Source organism: Equus asinus, chromosome 10 (assembly GCF_041296235.1).
Source record: "Equus asinus isolate D_3611 breed Donkey chromosome 10, EquAss-T2T_v2, whole genome shotgun sequence".
In the NCBI taxonomy this organism is placed as follows: domain Eukaryota; kingdom Metazoa; phylum Chordata; class Mammalia; order Perissodactyla; family Equidae; genus Equus; species Equus asinus.
In genome coordinates this window covers 79,680,137-79,702,483 of record NC_091799.1, presented here as the reverse complement: position 1 = coordinate 79,702,483, position 22,347 = coordinate 79,680,137, and positions in this window count along the sequence as shown.

Below are 22,347 nucleotides of genomic sequence, written 5' to 3'. Positions count from 1 at the left end.
ATGCTCTTAACTGCTTCACTCAACTTTCATCAGCGATCATATCTCCTGGGCTGAATGCCAAGACCTAAATCCACAGGAATTTTAGAGTGTAAGAAGGAAAAGCAGAGTAGGTCTTTGGAAATGGTTTCTACATATCTGGGCAGCATTCAATGACCAAAAGATCCAAGTCCTTTACCGTTGGTACTAAAGTCTGTTCATTCAACAAATACTTACAGAATACTCCTGGCGTTAGGCACCCTTCTACCAGTGAGTGTTTGTCAGTGAACAAAACGGACCAAAAAAAACACCACTGTGCTTGCTCATAGAGTTTACTTTCTGGAAAGCAGGAAGGAGGCTGAGAAGGGAGGTAGGCAATAAAAATTAAAAATTAAGTAAATTTTGTAGTGATCACTATAAAAAAAAAAAAAGAACAAAGTAAGGGACATTTGAGTGCAGTTTAAAATAGGGTGGTCAGGTTAGACCTCCCTGAGAAAGTGACTTTTGAACAGACTTGGAGGTGAGGGAGTGAGGCATGTAGCTATCTTAAGGAAGAGTGGTCCAGGCAAAGAGAAGAGTCAGTGCAAAGGCCCTGAGGCACGTCCAAGGAACACCGACAAGGCCAGGATGGCTGGAAGTGAGGGTGATTGGAGATGATAACAGAGAAGAAACAGTCACTAGAAAGCCTGGAGGTTAGGGACACTATTTCATGAAGTGGTCTCTTGAAGTATCAGTAATGTGGTAGTTTTTCCCACACCTGCTAAGCCCTCAAGGTCTTTATATGCCCACCATTTTCAAGATTCCAAATGGAAAGAATAACGTAGTGCCGATGGTAGCAATGTGGCAGCTTCAGTTGCTCATTCAGCTCTTCCTGTCCACCCACCTCCACCCCAACACCCACACTCAACTCAGTTTTTCAAGAAGCTGGGGTGACTGGAAATCAGAAGAGGCAAAATTCCCCGCCTCTCAGGCCATCTGCAGCTGCCATCTCTTCATACCTTCTCTCCCTACAGTGCCTGAGTCCCTCATCCCTTCCCCACATACCCAGGGCCAGCCGAGACTTACTGATGCTGACCTTCTGTAAGAAGACTCTTGGAGAACTTCTGCTTCGTTCTTGAGACTCTTCTTCACCCTGTGGCCCATTCTGGGTAACTTTATTCCTTGTACCTAATTTTTGTCTATTGACCTGTACCCCACACCCTCTAGGACTCAGATCATGCCTTGATATTGTCAGCCCCCAGCCTGGCACATGCTAAGCGTGTCCCTGATGCCCCTTGCCAGCCTGCTTGGAAACCATAGTGATCTGTCCACCTAGGGGGCGCGAGCCTTTTTGTAGGACTGGGGCTCCCACCTGAGGTCTCAGGAACCTTCCAGATGCTTCTTCCAGTTTGAAGAACTGGACTTTCTTCCACCATGCCTCCTAATTTATTACTGCGCTTAACTGGACCATGTCACCTTCCTTCTCCACTATGAATTCCTATTTGTGATGATATCCTACTAGAAAGGCCAATGACAGTTTCAGGGAGGGGTGTAAAGCACGGCAGAGACAGAGGCTACTTGCAAACACTGACCGCTGTCCAGCTTTCACATGCTTTGGTGTTCAGAACCGCCTGAGGCAAGCTCGAGGGGCATTGGCCAAGGCAAATCTGAGACATGTAAGTGGAATAGGGAGTCTTGGGAGTACTCAATAAAATGGACCCGAAATGCTACATGTCGTCTACATTCTTGGCAGAATTCTGTTTCAAATATTTTTGCTGAAGTTAATATAGAAAAGCATTCATTTTTTAACTCCAAAACTCACACATGCTTCTTATTTCTAAAAATTCAAATAATCCTGAATTTTATAAGTAGAAAACAGCTCCCTCCACCGTATCCTACTCCTTCGTCCTCTCAATTCCACTCCCAAGGAATTACCCTCTGTTAACAGTTTGATGTATATCATTCCAGATATTTTGCCTTTGAATATACAAAGTCATATAATTTTTCTATTATATGCACTGTTCTGCAACTTGTCTTTGTTTTTTAAATTGAACAGTATATTGGAGAACCTGTTCCAGCCATATATTGTGGGAACATTAACATATATATCCATGTCATTGTTTTTTTAATAGCTGCTTGATTCTATAGCACTATGGAATCAAGTAACCATAATTTGTTTAATTAGTATCCTACTGATGGATATAAGAGGGGTTTTTCTTTTTCTTTATTTTCTCTTTTTTTTCTATTACAAACAATGCTTCAGTGAACATTCTTATAAATGTATCTTTGAACATATGCACGAGTAGTTATATAGAATAAATTCCTGGAAGGGAAATTGCAAAGTAGCCACTGCCAAATTGCACTCCAAAGAGTCTATTTACCCTCCTGCCAACAGTGTATCAGTGAGGGAGAAGATTAGAACTGTAAATGTTTTTACAAAGTATTTTTTCCAAGAAAGGGAGGGTGAATTGCCTTGAGAGCTAACATCATTAATTAGGAAAGCACCAAAGTGTATTGCATCTCAGGGTCAGGTGCCCATGATGAGCAGATGAGTCGCAAAGTCAGGGGCCAAGAGAGATACCAGGTGAGGAGCAATTTTGCATTGTGTCTAGTTTCTAGACAGTGGCCTCTTTGGGAATTCTAACTTGTGCCATAGAGGTGGCTCATGTGTTTTAAAAGAGCTGTGCCAGGCTGGACAGGTGTGGCTTTGTGCAAATCTCACCAGCATAAGTAGAAGTCATCGGTATTTTTGATCTTGATTTATTAGTAGGGAGCAAAGCAGAGCTTTCTATTTCCTATGGCTCTGGAGAGATGACATTGCCACGTGTCAGCCAAGACTATTTACACAAACACATTAGCCCCCTGCTGCGACTCTCCCCTGAGGGAACGTGAGACACAGCCAAGCTCACAGTTGCAGTTTGGCATTTGAGCTGCATGTGAACACAACCCAGCATTCGGAGTCTTCCACAGGAAGAATGCAAAGCCATAAACGCAGAGGTCAGAGACTTGAGGTTGAATCCCAGGACTGCCACTTAACAGCTGGGTGGCAAGTTACTTAAGCTCTCGGAGTCCCTTTCTTGTAGAAAATGAGGGTATAATCAGACCTCAAAGAATTGTCCTGAAGATTAAACAGGATGTAAAACACCTGACACAATGGCTGGCCCATAGCACCTGCTCATATAACCCTTTTAGAGGAATACCATTCAGGATATCCTGTGAACCACAGAATTAGATGCCACATTTGAGAACCTGAGAGAAAATATGGAAATTTCAATGATGCTCTCCTCAGAAACACACGATTTACTTTCAACTTCGCCCTTAGATTCCTAAGCATCTGAGGGAAAGTGGATATCCAGGCTTCAACCAAGGGCTTTGGAACAATGACTCCAAAGAAATCCTAGCAAAATCCCACTTGGACATCTTTTTTCTTTTAAGTGTATTTTATGCAGAAATAGATATAAATAAGTGAAAAGTTTATTCCAATACAACATTTTCTAAAATGACCCTGTGGAAAAGGCATTAAGTAGAAATATTTAGGCTATATTTGTTTTCCTTGACATTAATTCACATAACATGAAATCATTGACTTCAAAATGTTTTCCACCCAAAACCATTAAAGGCAAATGAAATCAATGTTTGTGTAAAAAGTCACCTCTATATATACATATTGGACCTTTATAAATATATTTTTATAACATAAATAAGGATACAAGTTTGCTGGTTAATATTTTACCAAGAGATGTCAGAAAGATCTTGGGTAAATTCAAGATCTTTTTCTTCTTCAGTTCTTACACTCTGCAAGAAGTAAAGGATTACCAAGATTTACCACCAGAGGGCACTGGTGCCAAATTGAGTCCCAAAGTCACATACGGTCTATTTGGCCTTACTATCGCCAAAATACTCTCCTTTAAACAAAATGCCCTCTTTTATTTGAGCAAAATTTTAAATATAAATACCTCACACCAGCATTAACTGAAAGCAAAATGGCTAACTTCATGCAAACGCTGATATAAACACAAATTATTCCAGAACGGTTTGCTAAAGTGTTGTTTTCTTGTTAGAAGTAGAAGTGCATAAAATCAAAAATAAGTGGGACCAAGAACATGCTCAGAATAAGCAGCACTCATCTCCCGGGCTCCCTTCTCTGTGTCCCCCCCTTTCTCACCGATTGTGCTCCTCCTTTGGGGATAGCAGCTTTAAGAAGCTCCAGGGAGGCTGCGGGGCAAAGACCAGGATCTGGACAAGAGCTGGGTTTGAATCCCAACTTTTTCACATAATAGCTTTGTTACCTTAAGAAAGCCTCTAGGCCTCAGTTTCCTCACCTGTAAGATGGGAGCGGTAATACTCATGTTGCAAGGCTGTGGGAAGGTGTAGGAGATTATGCTTATAAAGTCCCTTACACACTCTGGGCGCCGAGTTCAATGCTGCCATTTGCTAGGATTGTACGTGGGATTCGTGCACATAAAGATCTGAAGAAAAAAAGAGGTACTATTATTATTCCTATATTACAGATGTGAAAACTGAGGTTAAATAACATGCCAAAGGTCACAGAGCTACCAAGTAGCAGGGAGGTTTACAAAACTCATGTTACTTTTACTTTTGGCAACTGCTTCGCCTTGGAGGGTGGAAGGTGGGTAGGCGGGCATTGTCTATTATGCTTCTTTGCACCTCCAGGACTGATAAACACGGTTGATACTCAATAAATGCCTGATGGAGATGATGAATCTGCATATATAGCAGCTTCTGAAAAAAAAATGAGGCAAAAATACAACTTGTTCTGAAAAATCAAAAAAGGACTTCACCAAGGCAGTGTATTGTTAGCATTAGTATTGTTATCATTAGCATTATGATTAAATGCCTCATTGATTTGGCAGATTGCAGAGTAATGATATGCAGAGACTGAAATCCAGTCTAAAAGGTGCTAAATCTCTAGGAGAGAGAAAGAAAGGGAGGCCAAGCCAGGGTCCAGGTAGCAGAGTTTCTGAGCAGAGAGAGGAGCTGGGCCTGTGCAGAAAGAGGGACCAGGGGAGCACTAGAACACCCACAGGTAAACTGGCCCAGGACCCAGCAGGTGGCCTCACCTGGCTGAGCCACACCTCCCCAGCAAGACCCAAAGAACAGTCCAAATCTAAAGTGGCTTCAGCCCTGGAGCCAGTGAGAAAGATATAATCCTTGTTTGCTTCCTGACCTCAGTGGTCCATCCCTGCCCCTGCCCCCATCACAGTTCATTGTGACCAGAGACTATGCCTAGCCCATCTTTGTATTCCCAGTGCTAAGCCTAATAGCTTGCTCAGTACCTCTCTGCAGCCTGAAAAATTAAAGGCCCCACACTGCCCACCACCACCACAGGAAGAGGCTCTTGCCAGCATCTGTCCTGAAGCATCAACGTCAAGTGCTTTCAGCCACAGCACCCTCAGAGCCCTGGGACCAGCGTTTTCTTGCAGAAGCAGCACAGGCCTGCTGCTGCTACGCCAGGCCAGACAGAAGCTAATTACAGCAACCTGAACCTGCCACGACTAACATGCTTATTTCATTTCAAATATTTGTTTGTTGACCTACAAAAATCAAATACAGCGGCCTCACGGGCCAGGCCGCCACCGGGGCCCTGGGAGCGTTGTCTGTGTGCAAAGCAATTACGTAGGCCCTGTCCGGGCAGGGGTTAGGTTGCATGGTGATACCTGGAATAGAATCCACTCTGGAAAGATGTCAATTCTGTGGGGAATGTGGTTCAGCTTGGGCAGCAGATGAAAGGCATGAAGCTGGCCATGGAAGGCCCTTGGCCATGGAGGGCTCTCCAACATGAACGCTAATTTGTGGAAATAATAAAATAGCTCCCTTCATCGAGAATCTACTATGCATCATGTTCTTTATGGACATCAGTACATCTATTCCTCTCATCTTTATGAGACAGATATAACTATTCCAACTTTACAGATGAAAAAATTGAGCCTCAGAGGTTAAATACTTAACCAGGGTCACGTTGTAATAGCAAGAAGGGTAACAAATATTTGTTGGCTACTTACTATAATTCTGAGCTGAGCACTTACTGTTATACCATTTAGTCTTTATACCAATCCTACAAGGTAAAGATTATCTTTTTCAATTTTTAATTTTTATTTTTTTATTTCAGTAACATTAGTTTATAATGTTATATAAATTTCAGGTGTACATCATTATATTTCAATTTCTGTGTAGATTACATCATGTTCACCACCCAAAGACTAATAACAATCTATCACCACACACATGTGCTCAATCACCCCTTTCTTCCTCCTCCGTCTCGCCTCCCCTCTGCTGACACCAATCCAATCTCTGTCTCTATGTGATTGTCATTGTTTTTATCTTCCACTTATGAGTGAGATCATATGGTATTTGACTTTCTTCCTCTAACTTATTTCGCTTAACATAACACCCTCAAAGTCCATCCATCTTGTCACAAATGGCCAGATTTCATCGTTTCTTATGGCTGAGTAGTACTCCATTGTGTCTATATACCACATCACCTTTATCCATTCATCACTTGATGGGCACTTAGGTTGCTTCCAAGTCTTAGCTATTGTGAATTTAATGCTGCAGTGAACATAGGGGTGCATGTATCTTTATGCATTTGTGTTTTCATGTTCTTTGGATAAATACCCAGCAGTGAAATAGCTGGATCATATGGTAGTTCTATTCTTAACTTTTTGAGACATCTCCATACTATTTTCCGTAGTGGCTACACCAGTTTGCATTCCCACCAGCAGTGTATGAGAGTTCCCTTCTCTCCACATCCTCTCCAACACTTGTTGTGTCCTGTCTTGTTAATTAAAGATTATTACTAATCCCATTTTCCAGATGAGGAAAATGAGGTTTGGGGAGGTTAAGTAACTTGTCCAAGATCACAAACAGCTACTATGTGGCAGAGCCAGGTTTCCCAAGAAGAGTCTGGACCTGAAGAAGCTTCAGCTCTGGAGCCCGTGAGAAAGATGTAATCCTTGCCTGCCTCGTGGCCTCTGCTGTCCATCCTGGCCCCTGCCCCCATCACAGTTCCTTACTAATATTTAGGGCAGGTACATTGCTCCATGCCTTTTGTCATTTCCATCCTCACAAGAACTTGTGAGGTAGGGATCAGTACCCCCATTTTACAGATGAGGAAACTGAAGCTCAGGAGATTAAGTAACGTCTCTAGGGAATAAGGATTTGAAAATCCAGTCTTACCCCAGCACGCAAGCCTGGAAGCACTGTGCCATGCTGGCTTCCTGGGCTAGACCTCCTCAGCTAGTAACATGTGAAACTAAGACTCAAACCCAGTCTATCTGGCTTCAAAGCCAGTACTGCTTTCTGGCTCAAGATTATACAATTCTCCAAAGGAGGCTCTTGTCTAAGAAGCAGCAATTGCCTTTTAAGTCCAAGCATCTAAGTGCGGGCTACTCTAATGCACAGGCAGCCAAATAGAATTGAAAGTGCTTGGAGCTAGAAAGAGACTGGAGTAAGAAGGGCAGGACAGAGGCCAGAAATTAAAGCCCATTGCCCAAACCAGCAGCCAAGCATCCCTGTCCTGGCTGGAGGCAGGTGCAGGCAACACCGCCAGTGAGATTCCACCCAAGCATGGGAATCTGGAGCAGGCTTGTTATTAATAATAAGGATGCTGATGACCGCTAACATTTCCTGAGCACCAATTAGGTACGAGGCACGGTTCTAGGCCCTTACACACATTCTCTCATCTGTTAGGTCCCCGTTTTACATACAAGGTAACTGGAGCTCAGAAACCTAGAAGACCTGCCCAAGGTAACTCATGTAGGATGAAGCAAAGTCAGCATGTGGATCCAGATTTCACCCGAGAGCCCCCAAGCTGGGCACTTTCTGCCACTAACATCACCAGGCAGTGCACTAACTTACTGCCTCCGTTAATTAGATTTCGTCATTTACAAAGTGAGCTCATAAGCTCCTTCCTTCTTTTAATAGGGAGGGAATGTATTAAGGCAGTTCTTCAAAAAAAGGAAAGGAAAATCTGCCAAAGCCTTTAAAATTTTTCAAGCAGTCACTAAGTAAATATTCCTGTCACAGGAAGGAGGCAGGACCCCGAAAGAAGGCAGCCACAACATCAAAACAAGATAGCTCTCCATTGTTTGTGATAAGCAGCTAAATGCACAAAACATGAAATGGGACTGTACCACATCTCATGAAAATATGCTAGGTACACACACACACACACACACACACACACACACACACCTTCAGTACCCTGTCATTAACAGAGATTCCTCTTTGCAAGGAAGTGGGCAGGTGGGTAGGGACTGGGTAGTGTGAAGTGAAACTCCAAGGTGTGTAGAATGCATTATAACTTTCCTGCCCTCCATAAGCTGTTTCTGCCCAAAAGCATCAGAGAGCCCCTGGGGAAATTCCTAAAAGATGCACCCGACGAGAACAGATCTCACTGCTTTGTGACTATCTCCAATATCGTTATTAGTCGTGAGTCACAGAACACAGTGTAGAAGTTATCCCAGAAATTCCCCATCACGAGACTGAAAGGGCTCTTTCTCCTCAGCAGCCTCTTCCCCAATAGTAAGAAAAACCCGAAAGATTCATGCTGGTTTGAAACCTTCCCTGGGACTCAGGAAACCCATTTTAATTCACGTTTGCCTACCTCAGAGTCACAAAAAATGGTAGCAAATATTTCTTCAAAAATATTCATTTCTGCATGTTTTCCTATACCACTAGAATCTTACTATGATTGTAACAAATTTGGACGGAAGCCCCCATATTTGGCCGTTTTGTGTGATGGGTTTATTACTCTATATACTGCTAAATCCCCAGAGATTGTCACTTAATTAAATGCAGAGAAGTCTTCATGGATAGATTTCTCATTTACCGTTTCTATGCCGAGAGTCTCAGAGGTCTCATTTCCGTTCAGAAAATTCAACTGCCACAAAAAAATTAATGAAATCAATTGGCTACTGTCTCTCCCAGGACCTGCTCAAATCTGAACTCTGGATTTAGGGCAAAGGTCAAAAGAACACCCTATCAAGAGGGAAACCCCTTTGCTCCGCCAACTTGAGCACTCCTCACATGCCCGCACGTGTCCAACCAGTAGCATTCTTTGATTTTATAAGTCCACAGAGATAATGCAGGACTATTGGAACTGCAGTACTTAAAATTATTACCAATGTATTTCTCCACCCCGTCCACCATCTTGGCAGAAATTCTTGTAAAAGTGATGAAAAAAATCAGTGTCAGGATCTCACAGAAACATTAAGTCTTGTCGTGAAAGAATGTGTGTGGTGTTGTTAGGTCCTGGGGACAGTTCCAACTTCTGGTCCTCTTCTCAGGTTTCTGCATCTTTCTTACAAGTAACAAGAATTTCTAACCTCTGGGGTGCAGTGTTGGACAGTTTAAAACAGAATATGAGCCCCGTTCCCCATCTTGCCCACATCCATCCTGCCCCCAGACATTGCTTACTTTAGTCTGAGAGAGAGACTCAGCTTCTGAAAAGGCATCTTTAAAAGAGCAAAGGTTTGTCTATTGAGCATTCTACCTACCAGAGCACTTTATAATAACTGGCTGCCTACAAACGTATAATGATTATTATTGTTTAAAAGGAAAATTTTGAGGCCCTATGATCCTGTTGCAGCCACTCGGCTTCCACGTCCTGTGGATTCTGTTTCCACAGTACCTCTGGCTCTATATCCCCTGTTTTCACTGCCCTTCCTTGAATGAGGACTCCATCTTCTCTCCCGCAGTGTGCCATCATCCTCTCCTAACTGATGTTCTTGCCAATCTATCCCACACATCACACACTGCCATATTATTCATCCTAAAGAACAGGTCCAGTTTTCGTCATTCCTCTGCTCAAAAACCCTCAATAGCCCCCCCACGGGCCCCCACACTCTTTGATCTGCCATTGAGTCCTCTCCACCAGATGATCCCCAACATCTGTCTTTCCCGACTCATCCTCCAGTGCTCCCCTTTACATATCTTCCTGTGATTTCCTACGGTCCACCCTTTATTCGTGAGATTTCAAATCACCTTCCTGCCCCCACCTCTGCCTGTCAGAATCCTACCCCCGTCTTTTAAAGTGCTACCTCCTTCGTGAAGGTTTTTCTGACTCCAAACTCAGCCACCCCTTCCAAAAAACACACACCAGATATGACCTCACCCTCCTCTGAATCCCCGACACACTTTGCACTTTTCTGAGGATGCCCTACTTGACCTGTATGAGAACCGGTTGTGAACTTATTCCAACCACACATATCTACAGTGTCACATACAAATTTGTATCCTGAAAATTAGTACAATGCGCTAAGCACATACCAAATACTCTGGAAATATTTGTGGGTGCTGTGGACTGAATGTGTCCCCGTGAAATCCGTATGTTGAAGCCCTAATCCCCAAAGTGATGGCATTTGGAGGGGGGACCTTTGTGAGGTGATTAGATGGTGAGAGTAGAGCCCTCAGGAATGGGATTAGTGCCTTTAAAAGAAGAGACACCCCAAGAGAAATGATCTCTCTTGGCTACGCAAGGACACAGTGAGAAGGCAGATCAGGAAGGGAGCTCTCCCCATACACCAGATAAGCCGGCACCTTGATCTTGGACTTCCAGCCTCCAGAACTCTGAGAAATAAATTCCTGTTGTTTAAGCCCCTCAGTCTATGGTATTCTGTTATAGCAACATGAACTGATTAAGACAGTGGGTATATCTATGCAGTCAAACAATACACATTTGTTTTGCTTTCAAAAATATTGAGAAGTTATTTTAATTTTCGTACTTGTTCATAAAGAATTTTAAAACAAGGCATTGTGCTGAAAGGTTATTAGTATATGATACCATGCAAAATAAATAAAATATTTTAATCAACTGAGTCACCTTGCCCATAAGTGAACAAGATCCTATGGATTCGACGGTTCTGATATATAATATTGTGAATGCTTCTATTTAACATATCCCAATGATCTGAAGCCAGCCTCACATCTCCATTTCCAATCCTTGTCCCTTTCCTCTGTGGAGTTTCTTTATAGGCTTTTCTTTTTTTTTTTTAACTCAAGTTGGTACTGAATTTTTTGGCACTTACAAACCTATTACTTTAAAAAGAGAGCTCAAGAAGTAATAAGCAGGCCCAGATTTGGGTTCAGTGCCCAAAATAAAATGCAATTTCTCCACTTTAATCGGATCTAGCAAATGGCCAGTCCAATATGCAACATATGTCCGGCCAACTGGTTGGAGTCCATGCATTTGGTTCCTTCTGTAGAATAATGAGATTATGGCATTGTTAAAAAGAGGAAGAAAATGCTAATTTGACATCTACCATGATATACTTTACAGTTTGGGGGGTTTCTGCATTTTAAGACATTTTTAATTACTTCAGTATGCTGTGCCAATGAGGACCATATGCCCGTTCTTGTCCCTCCGCGGCTGTCTCTGTAGTCACCTGCACATTCCCAGGCAGTACAGACTGTCAAGAACTTGCTTATCATAGCCTCTGTCTAGAAGAAGCTAAGGGCAGCCTTCTCCTTCCACTTGTGCAGGCATCTTCTAGTTAAAGCTGTTTCAGAAGAAAGTAAAACTCACGTACACATTCAGAGCTAAAGAATTAACTGACTTGTAACAAAAACTTCGTTCAGAATATAGGAGTTCACCTGGTTTTAAGAGAAAGCCAGCCACAAAGCAATAGAGATACTCGCCAAAGGTACATTCCTCTGTGACTTGGAAAAAATTGCAATCTTACTCATCTGATGGTTATCTACATTTAAAAAAATTCATTCCTGGTGCTGCAATTTGTCACTGGGCTGGGTGCTGTATGCTGCCCTAGAAGCTTGTCAGGGATGATTGCTCTGACATGTGTTAACATACAGGGTATTATTTCATCTTTGCAAATGCTTCTGAACACTCTCTGAAACTTTAGCAGAGTTGTACCCCCCTCCTTTGATCCTCCGGAGAGCCTCATCCCATAATCATCTCTTTGTATGGTGATGGGCTTCTCATGAAAATGGTGCTCAGGGTGAAGGTCAGCACAACTTCTCTCTCCAAAGCCTTTCCTAAAAGCCTATTTGGAGCTGAGGACTAGAATCTCAACAACAACAAAAATCCAAAAAACTATGCAAGCTAAATCATGAGTAATAATGGTAGCTTGACACGTATGAAGTACCTACTATGTGCCAGACATTGTTCTTGTTAACTCATTTAACCCTCATAATCACACAATGAGACAGATGCTATTATTATCTCTTTCTTGTAGATAAAGAAATGGAGGCACAAAAATGTTAAGTGATTTGCCCCAGCTCACCCAGCTAGAAAATGTTAGGATTTGAACTCAGATAGTAAGGGAGAGACTGTGGCCCTCCCCTCTAACTGTACTAAAAGGAAAAAATGAACAAAGACAACAATCCTGCTGAAAATATAAAGATGAAGAGAACAAGCTTATTTTTCCAAATTCTATTGAGCGATTCTTGAAAATGTTTTGTTTACCATGAAAGTGTTTTAACATTTTGGGGTTCCAAAATACAAAATAATGGCGTATAGACGTAGATAAACATTGGCACGATGGCAGCCCTCCGGCGAGGAGGTAGACAGGAAAACAATGCCAAACAACACACGAGCATATGCATGTCGAATCCACCCAGCGAGAACACAAATGGCAGTGAAGAGAACATGGGCGTCTTCTCCTCCCCACCCAACATCTGCTCTCTTACAAGGCGGGAACCTGGTTCTTCTTCCCATGTTTGAGAGAGGCAATAATAGGCTCCCAGAGGCAGTTGGAGCCGGCAGCTTCCCCACCCCTTGGAGGCAGCCAGGCTGTTTCCTGCACAGATGTGTAGTGGACAGAAATGTCAACTCCAGGAAAAGGGGTGGAAAGCAGTCAGGAAGCAGGAGTGCTGGCATAGAACTGTTCCTTGGTGCCAGCATCTCCCACCTGTCCCCAGACTGACACACGCCCTCTTCTCGGGCTGCTGCAGGCCCAGGGGAATAGAAAATGCAAAGCCCATAGGGGCTGGGGGTGGGGAGAGGAGATGGGTCAAAAACCACAGGTGAGTCTCCGCCTTGTCTCCTCCAGTTAGTAGAACATTTCCTGGCAGGGTGGGCCAGTGGCCGTAGGATGAGCTTTAGAGTTAAACTGAACCTCAGTTCCAACCCCAAGTGTACCCAAGTGTATATTCTGGTCATGAGACCTTGGACAGGTCACTTAATCTGCTCCTACTCTGTTTAGGCCACCACTACCTTCATCTTCTGCCTTGAGATCAAGTCCAAGCTTTTTATAGCAACCCTAAGGATCTGGCTCCTGCCTACCTCTCCAGCTTCATTTCTCACTCAAAATCTATATTCCAGCCAGAATGAACTCTCAAGGGTCATTCTAAGGTCTCACCTCTGGGCCTTTGCATATTCTCTTCCCTAGAAACATTTTCCCTCCCTCTCTCTTTTTTTTTAACCTAGCCAACTCTTACTCACCTTTCAGATCTCAGCTGGATGTCACTTTCTCCAAGAAGCCTTCCTGACTGTCTCCTGTGTGCTCCCATAGCAACCCAGTGCTTACTCTCCTGGAGTACTTATCACCAAGCCCATTATAATGGGCTGTTGGCTCCTCAGTATCTTACCATACTGTGAGCTCCTAATGGGCACCCTCCTGCAGTAAACTTCAACAGCACCTGTTCAACCATCTCTCTCATCTCTTTTTATGTCCCTCTTTCCTGCTAGATCATAAGTTCCATGAAGGCAAGAAGTGTGTCTTGTCATTGTCGCATCCCTAGAACCTTGCAAAGTGTCCAGCACATAGCACAAATGTAACAAACATGGTAGGCTGAATGAACAAACAAACCTCTCTGAACCTCAGTTTCCCCATCTGTAAAATGGAGGGAAACAATATTCATCTCAAGAAGTATGTGAGAATTAAAGGAAAGAGCATGTACAAAGTTCCTGAGACGTGTTCAGAGTCAATAAGTGGCAGCTACACCAACCATCCAGCAGACAGCTTCATGGCTCCAATTGCCCTTTACATCGAGAGGAAATTTGCATTCAGCAGGTTGCTCACACCTCATCTCAGAAATATCACTATCATTTTCCTTCCAAATCTCTACAGAGGAAGACATGCCTCTCCCTCTAGTAAATACCTGTGTTCCCCAGCCCTCTGTTAGTCAATCAGTCAATAATTACGTCTTAATCATCAACATATGGTAGATATTCAACTACACTCTTCACATTCTTATTTGATATGCAAAGCACCAAAATCATCCGAGTAATTTCCAAGAGTCATTTATTCATGGCCTTCTTTACCTACACACTCTCCCCTCACCGCTGCCCACACTCCCTCCCCGCCCTTGGTCTCTCTCTCCCTCTCCCCGCCTCCCATCTCTATCTCTCCCTCTCTGTCTCGCTCTCTCCTTCTCCTTCTCTCTCTGTCTCTCTCCCTCTCTCTATTACTCTCTCTCTATCTCTCTCTCCATCTCTCTGCCCCTGTCTCTCTCTCCATCTCTCTGCCTCTGTCTCTCTCTCCATCTCTCTGCCTCCCTCTCTCTCTCTGTCTCGCTGTTTCTCTCTGCATCTCTGTCCCTCTCTCTCTGTCTCCCTCTCTCTCTCACACACACACACACACAAAGTCTCCAGGACACTAAGAAGTTTTCAAAGAACGAGGAGTAAGTCACTGAAGGCTGACCCAGTGAGTCCACTGAAGGCTCTCCCAGTGCCAGCTACAGGCTGGGGCAGAGGAACATAGATAGATGAGACATGAGCCATGCCCTTTGGGAGGTAGCAGTCTATTGGCATGAACCGGCACGTAAACAAATAACTCCACAATGTAGCAAACACAACTGTGGAAAATTCAGGGTAGTACCTCGGGAGTCCAGAGGAGGGAGCTAGAGCACAACCTAGTCAGACCTTAAAAATGGCCTTAGAAGTGGGCTCCCTATTTCTGACAGGATTCTTTTGACTGCACCTTCAGCCCACTCGCTCTCATTCTGTCCTCTGTGAAGATGGAGAACAGTTCATTGGCGTCTTCCTCATAATAAAGGCCTCAATCCATCATAAAGACCAACTCTAATGAACACACAAGTCACCAAGGACACGGTCCTGGTCTGAATATTTCATTATCAGGGAAGTCTACAAGACAGGACTTGGAATCTGTCCAGTTGAGCCACCAGGAGCTTTCTGAACATGAGCTATTCCACCCTTTCCTAGATAAGCTCTCTGTAGGGGGCTGTGCGCATACGTCACTCTGTTTCCTCCGAGGGCTGACTTGGTCTTCAACCCTGGTGGCATTTTATTTTGTGTTTTGAAAAACAGAACCCAAGTGAGATTCAGAATCATTACTAAATTTAAAAAAAAAAAAGGATGAATTATAAGTGCAGTAAAATCTCCTTTTTCTGTCTTACTAATGAGGAAGGACACGTTTATTTCTGTTCTGAGCATGCTTTCAGAGGAAGGCACATGGAGGAATCCACTGCCAGAGACAGCCTTGAGAACAGGTGGCGGAACAGTCCTCGAACAGCTGTGAGCTGGGTGCTCAGAAAGGCGTCTTTGACCAACTCTCTCTCCCACAAGGCCACTCTGGACACCAGAGTCCCCACCACGGGGAGCCTCCTGAGACACAGAGCACTCTTATCAAGGAAGACTAGCCTCATTTTCAATTCACAGAGAACAACATTTCTGATGACTACTAAATGCCACCTACAACATACCCAGATAGTGAGGGGCCAGGAAACAGTCCTGGTAAAATGTAAGCAGGGGAGACATGGGCAGCATGGAGTGCCCTCAGCTCAGTTGGGGTGCTGGTACAAGGCACTGGTCCCTGGATGAGTGTCTTAGTTTGCTAGGGCTGTCATAACAGGGTACCACAGGCTGGGTGGCTTGAACAACAGAGCTTTATTTTCTCACAGTTCTGGAGGCTGGAAGTCCGAGACCAAGGTGTCCACAGTGTGGGTTTCTTCTAAGCCCTCTCTCCTTGGCTTGTGGATGCCAATCTTCTCCCTATGTCTTCACATGGTCTTTCCTCTGTGTGTGTCCTTGTTCTAATCTCCTCTTCTTATAAGGACACCAGTCATATTGGAGTAGGGCTCACTCCACTGACTCATTTAACCTTAATTACCTCTTTAAAGACCCTATCTCCAAATACAGTCACATTCTGAGGCACCAGGGGATAGGACTTCAACATACGACTTTTGGGGAGACACAATTCAGCCCATAACAAGGAGTGAAAAGGGAAACGTGGAATGAGGAAAAGAAGGATGAGGCTAGGAATCCACCAGTGGGAGCACTAAAACAGGTTTGATCATGAAAGGCTGGGGGGCAGGAGTGAAGGATTTCAGCTGCCACCTCTCTGCTGATGACTTCAAAACCTAATTATCCAGCTACAACCTCTCTCTCATGTTCTATTTCCACATTTCCAAAGGCCTACTGGACCTGTGCCACCTGGATGACCTGCCAACATCTTAAACAAATACAGGAAAACAAATTGAACTCGTTTCTGATTTCTATTATTGCTGTTACCAAACTTCTAGGAATTTTCGATCCTTTCCTTCTATATCACCAAGGTCCTTTGCTCTTGCTTTGTTGTGTCTCTTGTATCCATTCCTTTTTCTGAGGCCAATTACTGTCACATCTCCTCCAGCCACTATTATCTGGACCACTGAAAACACCTCCCAACAAGTCTCCCTACCTCAAGACTCTCCTTCTACCAATCCGTCTACACATACCACTCTCAGATTAATCTTTCTAACCCTGCTTTCACCATGAATCTACCTCTGCTCTAAAACTTTCCATGGCTCCCTGCTACCAGGAAAATATTAACTATATAACCCAGCATTCCAGGCCTTCCACAGTCTGGCCTCTTCAAGTCTGATAGCCCACTCCTCCCCTAAACATTCTGGAAAAAGCTGGAAATGAATGAATGCATGAACACAAACCCTCCATTCCATAAGATAAGTAAATCCTCTTATTTACTGTCACCTTGTAATGTGCCATGTATATGTTCATGTGCCCAGCATTTCCTCCTCCACCCATCTAAATCCAACCTTTCTTCCAGTTCCAACATCAGTCCTGCCTCCTCCATTCCTACTTTTCCTGGTTACCGAAAATATCTTATCTTACTTCACTCAACAGCACCTACTGTCTGTAGTACCCCATTTAGCACCTAAGTATGATATTTTTCACTATTTCTGTCTGTTGTCTTACTCCACAACCACATAAGCAGACACCTTGCATTATACTTCTTTGCAATCCCCATGACACATAATAATAACCAAAAACATTCATTGAGTGTTTACCACGTGCCAGGCACTGTGCTAAGTGTTTTCTACATTATCTCATTTAATTCAAATAACAATCCACCAAGGTAGGCACTATTATTACCTCCACTTTACAGATGAAGAGATTGAGGATTAGAAAGGTTAGGTAACTGGTCCAAAGTAACATAACTAGCAGAGCTAGGACTCAAACACAGGTCTGTGTGACTCAAATGTTCCTGCTAATAGTACCTTTCACAGAATAAGTGTTGAACATACGCTTGTGAATTAATTAAGGCTATGCCCGCCACCAAAGCAATTGAGGTGTGTGGCAGGCAGAATAATGGGGCCCAAAGATGTCCACACCTTGATGCTCAGGCCCATGAACATGTTACATTACACGGCAAAGGAAAATTAAGGTTGCAAATGGAAGTAAGTTGCTAATCAGAGGACCTTTAAATAGGGAGATTGTCCTGGATTATGTAGGCGGGCCCAATGTAATCACAAAAGTCCTTAAAAGTAGAAGAGGGAAGCAGAAGAGAGAGTCAGGAGTGATGCAAATGTAAGAGGAATCTGCCCTGCCACTGCTGGCTGTGAAGGTGGATGAACAGGCGTTAAGCCAAGGAATACTGGCAGCCTCTGAAAGCTAGAAGGGCAAGGAGACAGATTGTGCCCTAGACCTTGCAGCCAGGGGCGCAAATCCCGCTGACACTTTTTCACCCAGTGAACCTTGTGTCAGATTTCTAACCTAAGGAATTTGGTTGTTGTAAGCCACCAAACTTGTGGTAATTTGTTACAGCAACAATAAGAAACTAATTCGGCGTGTGTAGATTCCCAGCCAGCCCTAACTCGTCCTGATGAATGGGCAATGCCCAGGTGAAAGGTACATAGGCTGCTTTCTGTGGAACCCGATTATCTGTCTTCCATGTCCTTGGCAATTCTTCATAGGCAGAAACTGTACTACTCCCAGCATCAACTGTTTCCCGTCCTGACCCTCTCCCACCCTGTCCGTGCCCTATTCTGAAAATGGCCTTACCAAGAAGGACACGAAACTGAGTGAAAGCCACATGTTCGTGACAGAACTCTCTCAGGAAGATTATTATTACAATCAAAACATGTACTGTATCCTCTTAAAATATCATTACCTAGTGCTTTTATTTGGAAGCAGTTCCCATATAGCATCTCTGGTGTCTGTGCCAGCCCTTTAGTGTGCATAAATGGCAGTTTCCAGTGCACATCGTGGCTTTTGGATTGCAGTTTTTGAGCCAATTCCAAGAATTTTACTCCTAAGAGGCCCAAATAGCACTGCAGAAAAATGTGTTTTTTGAAATGGCAGGAAAACTAACAGTTTAGTATTTTTTGCACCGTTTTAAGTAAGCGATATGCAGCTGGCAGGTGACAGGAGACTTTAGTATAGATTCCCAGACTCATGGCCCTTTTCGCTGAGCCATCCTGACTCTGTGGTTTTACCTAGTTGGTTTGCTAGGGTCTTTAACCATGTGTAGGCTGTGGACACACTTGCAAAGGTGGTGGTGTGGACACCTGGATGGTTTGGCGCTGGGATTAACATGGCTATTCCCCATCCCCGTTGATGGATTTCCAGTCATCACCTGGACTCTCACCCGCTCTGCCACTTCCCTTGTAAATCAGTCCATTACATCTCAGCTAGGGTCAGTTTGATGTTTACGTCAGTAACGGAAACAATAACAGCTACCACCCTGCTATTTTCCAGGCACTTTACATACACATTATCAGTTAACACGTAGTTTAGCACCGTGGTTAGCGCGTGGACCTCGCAGCTAGATCCCCTTGTTTCCAATCCTAGCCCCTACCACTCACCAGCTGTGTGACCTTGGACACATTCCTTAACGTCTCTAGGACTCAGTTTTCCCATCTGTGCAATGGCAATTTAAAAAGTACTTCTTTACAAGGTTGTTGTGAGGATCGAGTGTTCAGAAGAGTCTCGTAACAGAGTCAATACCACCTAAGAGGGTTAGCACTTCACGACCTGGTGACGTAAGTATGAGAACACCGCAGCGCAGAAAAAGTATCAACTTGCCCAAGGTCACATAACTTGAACAAGAGGCAGAGACAGGATTCGGTGCCAGGTCATTTTGTCTGGAAGGCTGTGTACTTTCCACCCTGTTGCACCATCTCACTTTTGTGCCCGATTCCTTCTGAACCACCCCCGGCCCACCCTCATCCCGCCCATCCAAAGACGAAAACAGGCGGTTTCCCGCGCCCCATCTCCACCCCGGGAGCTCCCAGGAACGCTAGAGAAAACCAGGAAAATTGAAAAGTGCGCCTTCCCTCCCGCCCCAGGCGTGGCCTCAGGAGAAGCCAACAGGTCCGCCCTCCGCCCGCGTCTGCCGCCCCGGCACCTGGGCACCGGCCGTAGGCGCAGTGCCTCCCTCCCCGAGCCGCGCCCTGACGCCCGAGCTGAGCCTCGCCGGGGTGCGCGGCGCTCAGGGCGCAGGGCGCGCACCGTGGGGCAGCCTCGCCGCCTCCCGCCCGAGAGCTGCCTGGTGGGAATCCCTCCCCAGCTGGGGAGGAAGGCAGTTGTTTTCCTCCTGGTGGAACGTTCCACTTGAAATCGTTCCACAAGGGCTGTTCTCGCCTCCGACTCCGGGAAGAACTGTAATTAACACAGCAACAAACGCCCACGACGCTAACTGGCAAAGGGAGTGTAACACGAGCCGCTTCTCCAACCGAACTGGGCCAATTGCTTTCCCTTCTTGCCTCCCCATTTGGTCTGTTTCGGTTTCGCAGTCATCCAACTGTGGCGTTTCTTAAAACATGTCAGTGGCTGGTGTTTGTGTTTTGGGTTGAACAGTTTCACACACGTCGCTGGAGACGGTGCTCGACCAGCTGCTGCGCCGGGTCCTTGCTTTCTGCGGCTTCGGGAGCGTCAGGTAGAAAAATGAAGCGACTAGAAGAGTGGGAGGGAGGATGAGGAAGGACGCCTGCGTCCTCGATTGTCTGGAGTTGGTCGGCAGCCTCCTCCGGACGAGGACAGGTAAAACCGGTCTGCCAGGTCTCCGGGGGCAGCGTTGCAGACGTCCCGCGTGAGTCGCGTGGTCGGCTCGCGGCAGCGCTCACCTGGCGGCTGCGCTCCAACTCTGGCCCAGACGCCCGGGCAGGGGCAATGAGAGAAGGGAGAGGGGCCGGGGCCTGCAAACAGCACTGAGAGCCCAGCCAGGCGCGACCCCAGGCGCGGTAGCTTGGGGTGGGGGTGGGAGAGCGCTCTGACTTCTTTGTCTACAGTTATAAGGGTCTGATCTCTGATGTGGCCATTACAAATAACCGTGGTCCGGCCAAGTGTGGTCCAGCAAGTGTGGACTAGCAGCATTGGCATCACGTGGGAGCTTGTTCCATGCAGAATCTCAGGCCCTGCCCTAGGCCTGTTGATTCACAACGTACGCTTTAACAAGATCCCTAGGTGATTTCTAGGCACACGAAAGTTTGTATAATGTATATACCTCTCTCTAACGTCTTTCCATCAGTGTTCTGTAGTGTCAACACATTACCTTCAAAATTTGTGGGAAAGGCATGGCCTTTGGAGAAATATAACCCTGCCCTCAGCGAAAGGTCTCAACCAGTTTGATGCTTAGCCGCCGCTCTCTGCTAGTTACTGCTGTGCAGTAATGAGTGGAGGGAAGGCAGAGCCTGCTACACGGTCCAACCCAGAAACATTCAGAGACGAGATGGGGAGCCAAAACCCAAACAAGAAGAGCTAAATAACTGTAAGAGATAATGATTCGAGAGGTTACACAAGACAGAATAACTCTCATATGAGCAGCTTAAACAGTATGTGCTACATATTTAGTACATTCACTGGACTAAATGACTACCACCAATTTTGTAGATGTGTGCTCTATATATATACAGATTCATAGCTATATAAACATATATACGTATATGTGTGTATTATTTAAAGAGAGGCAGAGACACGGGGAGACAGAATACATATTCTAACATAGTGCCTTACACGTAGTTGATGACCAGTATTTATTGAATCAATAGCTGGATCCTGTTACAACATATTCTCCTGGAAAGAGAAGAATTTTGTGTTTTAAACCAAACCAGCATGGATCTGTTCCAAAATAAAATGTATTACCAAACCAACCGTTCATTTACTCTGTCTTTTAAAACAATTATACACATATCCACCATAGATACATGACCCCCATTTGAGCGTAATGGATTGTAGGAGCCCAGAGGGGCCCAACAGAGCTTCTTCAAGAATCCTGCTAAGTCCTCCCAGTCAGAATAGCCCAACATGCTACACGTCCATTAAGGCCTCCCAGGTCACAGTACCCTCATAGATCACAGACCGTAAACAGAGCCGTTTAAGTCTTATGAGCTATTGATCTGCAAGCCAAACATTTTCAAACTGGCTTCACTGAGTGGCCTGTACTAGCGCCAATTTATTCTGTCGAGTACTCAAAATTCCCTAACTAGGCACTGAACCTTGTGAGTTGTGCATCTTGGGTACCAATGAGAAGCAGGAGGGGAGCATCCCCCTGTCTCTTGGTGGTTAGAAGGATCTTTACAATTTCTAAAAATCATTTATTATTTTTTTTCTCTGCAATGGTTTGTTGGCATTGGCCCACCAAATTGGAGCTATTACAGGCCATGCAGAGGGATCTCCTTGAGATAAAGGTAGAGAAGGGAAAGGATGATTCTGTCTTGCACAGTTAAGGCAGCAATTGGGAAAAAAAAACAATCTTTAATATTTACACCCTAACCAAATTAGGCTTTTCAGTTTTACAAGTTACACTTGTTTTATGATGAGAGCTCACTAGAGTTCACCAGAGCCTATGTGGATATACTATCTAACAAATACTATTGGACAAAGATGAGTTGTCAAGTGCCAATGAATAATGAAAAATCATTAGGAAGCAGTTGGCATGTACAGTGTTTACATTCTGAAAGCTTTCTTTGTCTCCACCCTTACATTAAAACAAAACTAAAATTTCTTCCCAAAACTTCCAGGAGAGCTGAGCAGCAAATATGCAAACTGGAAGAGAGTAATGCATTTCTGATGGCAGTCCACATGACTACTTTGCCTGGTATCATTTATTGTAAAACATTGGAAATCTTGACGTTGAAAGAATTCAAATCTGTTTCAAATGAGAACTCTGGGAACTGAGATTTGAAGAAATTGCCTCAGGGAATATTGTTGGTAAAGTTTACAATCAGCATTAT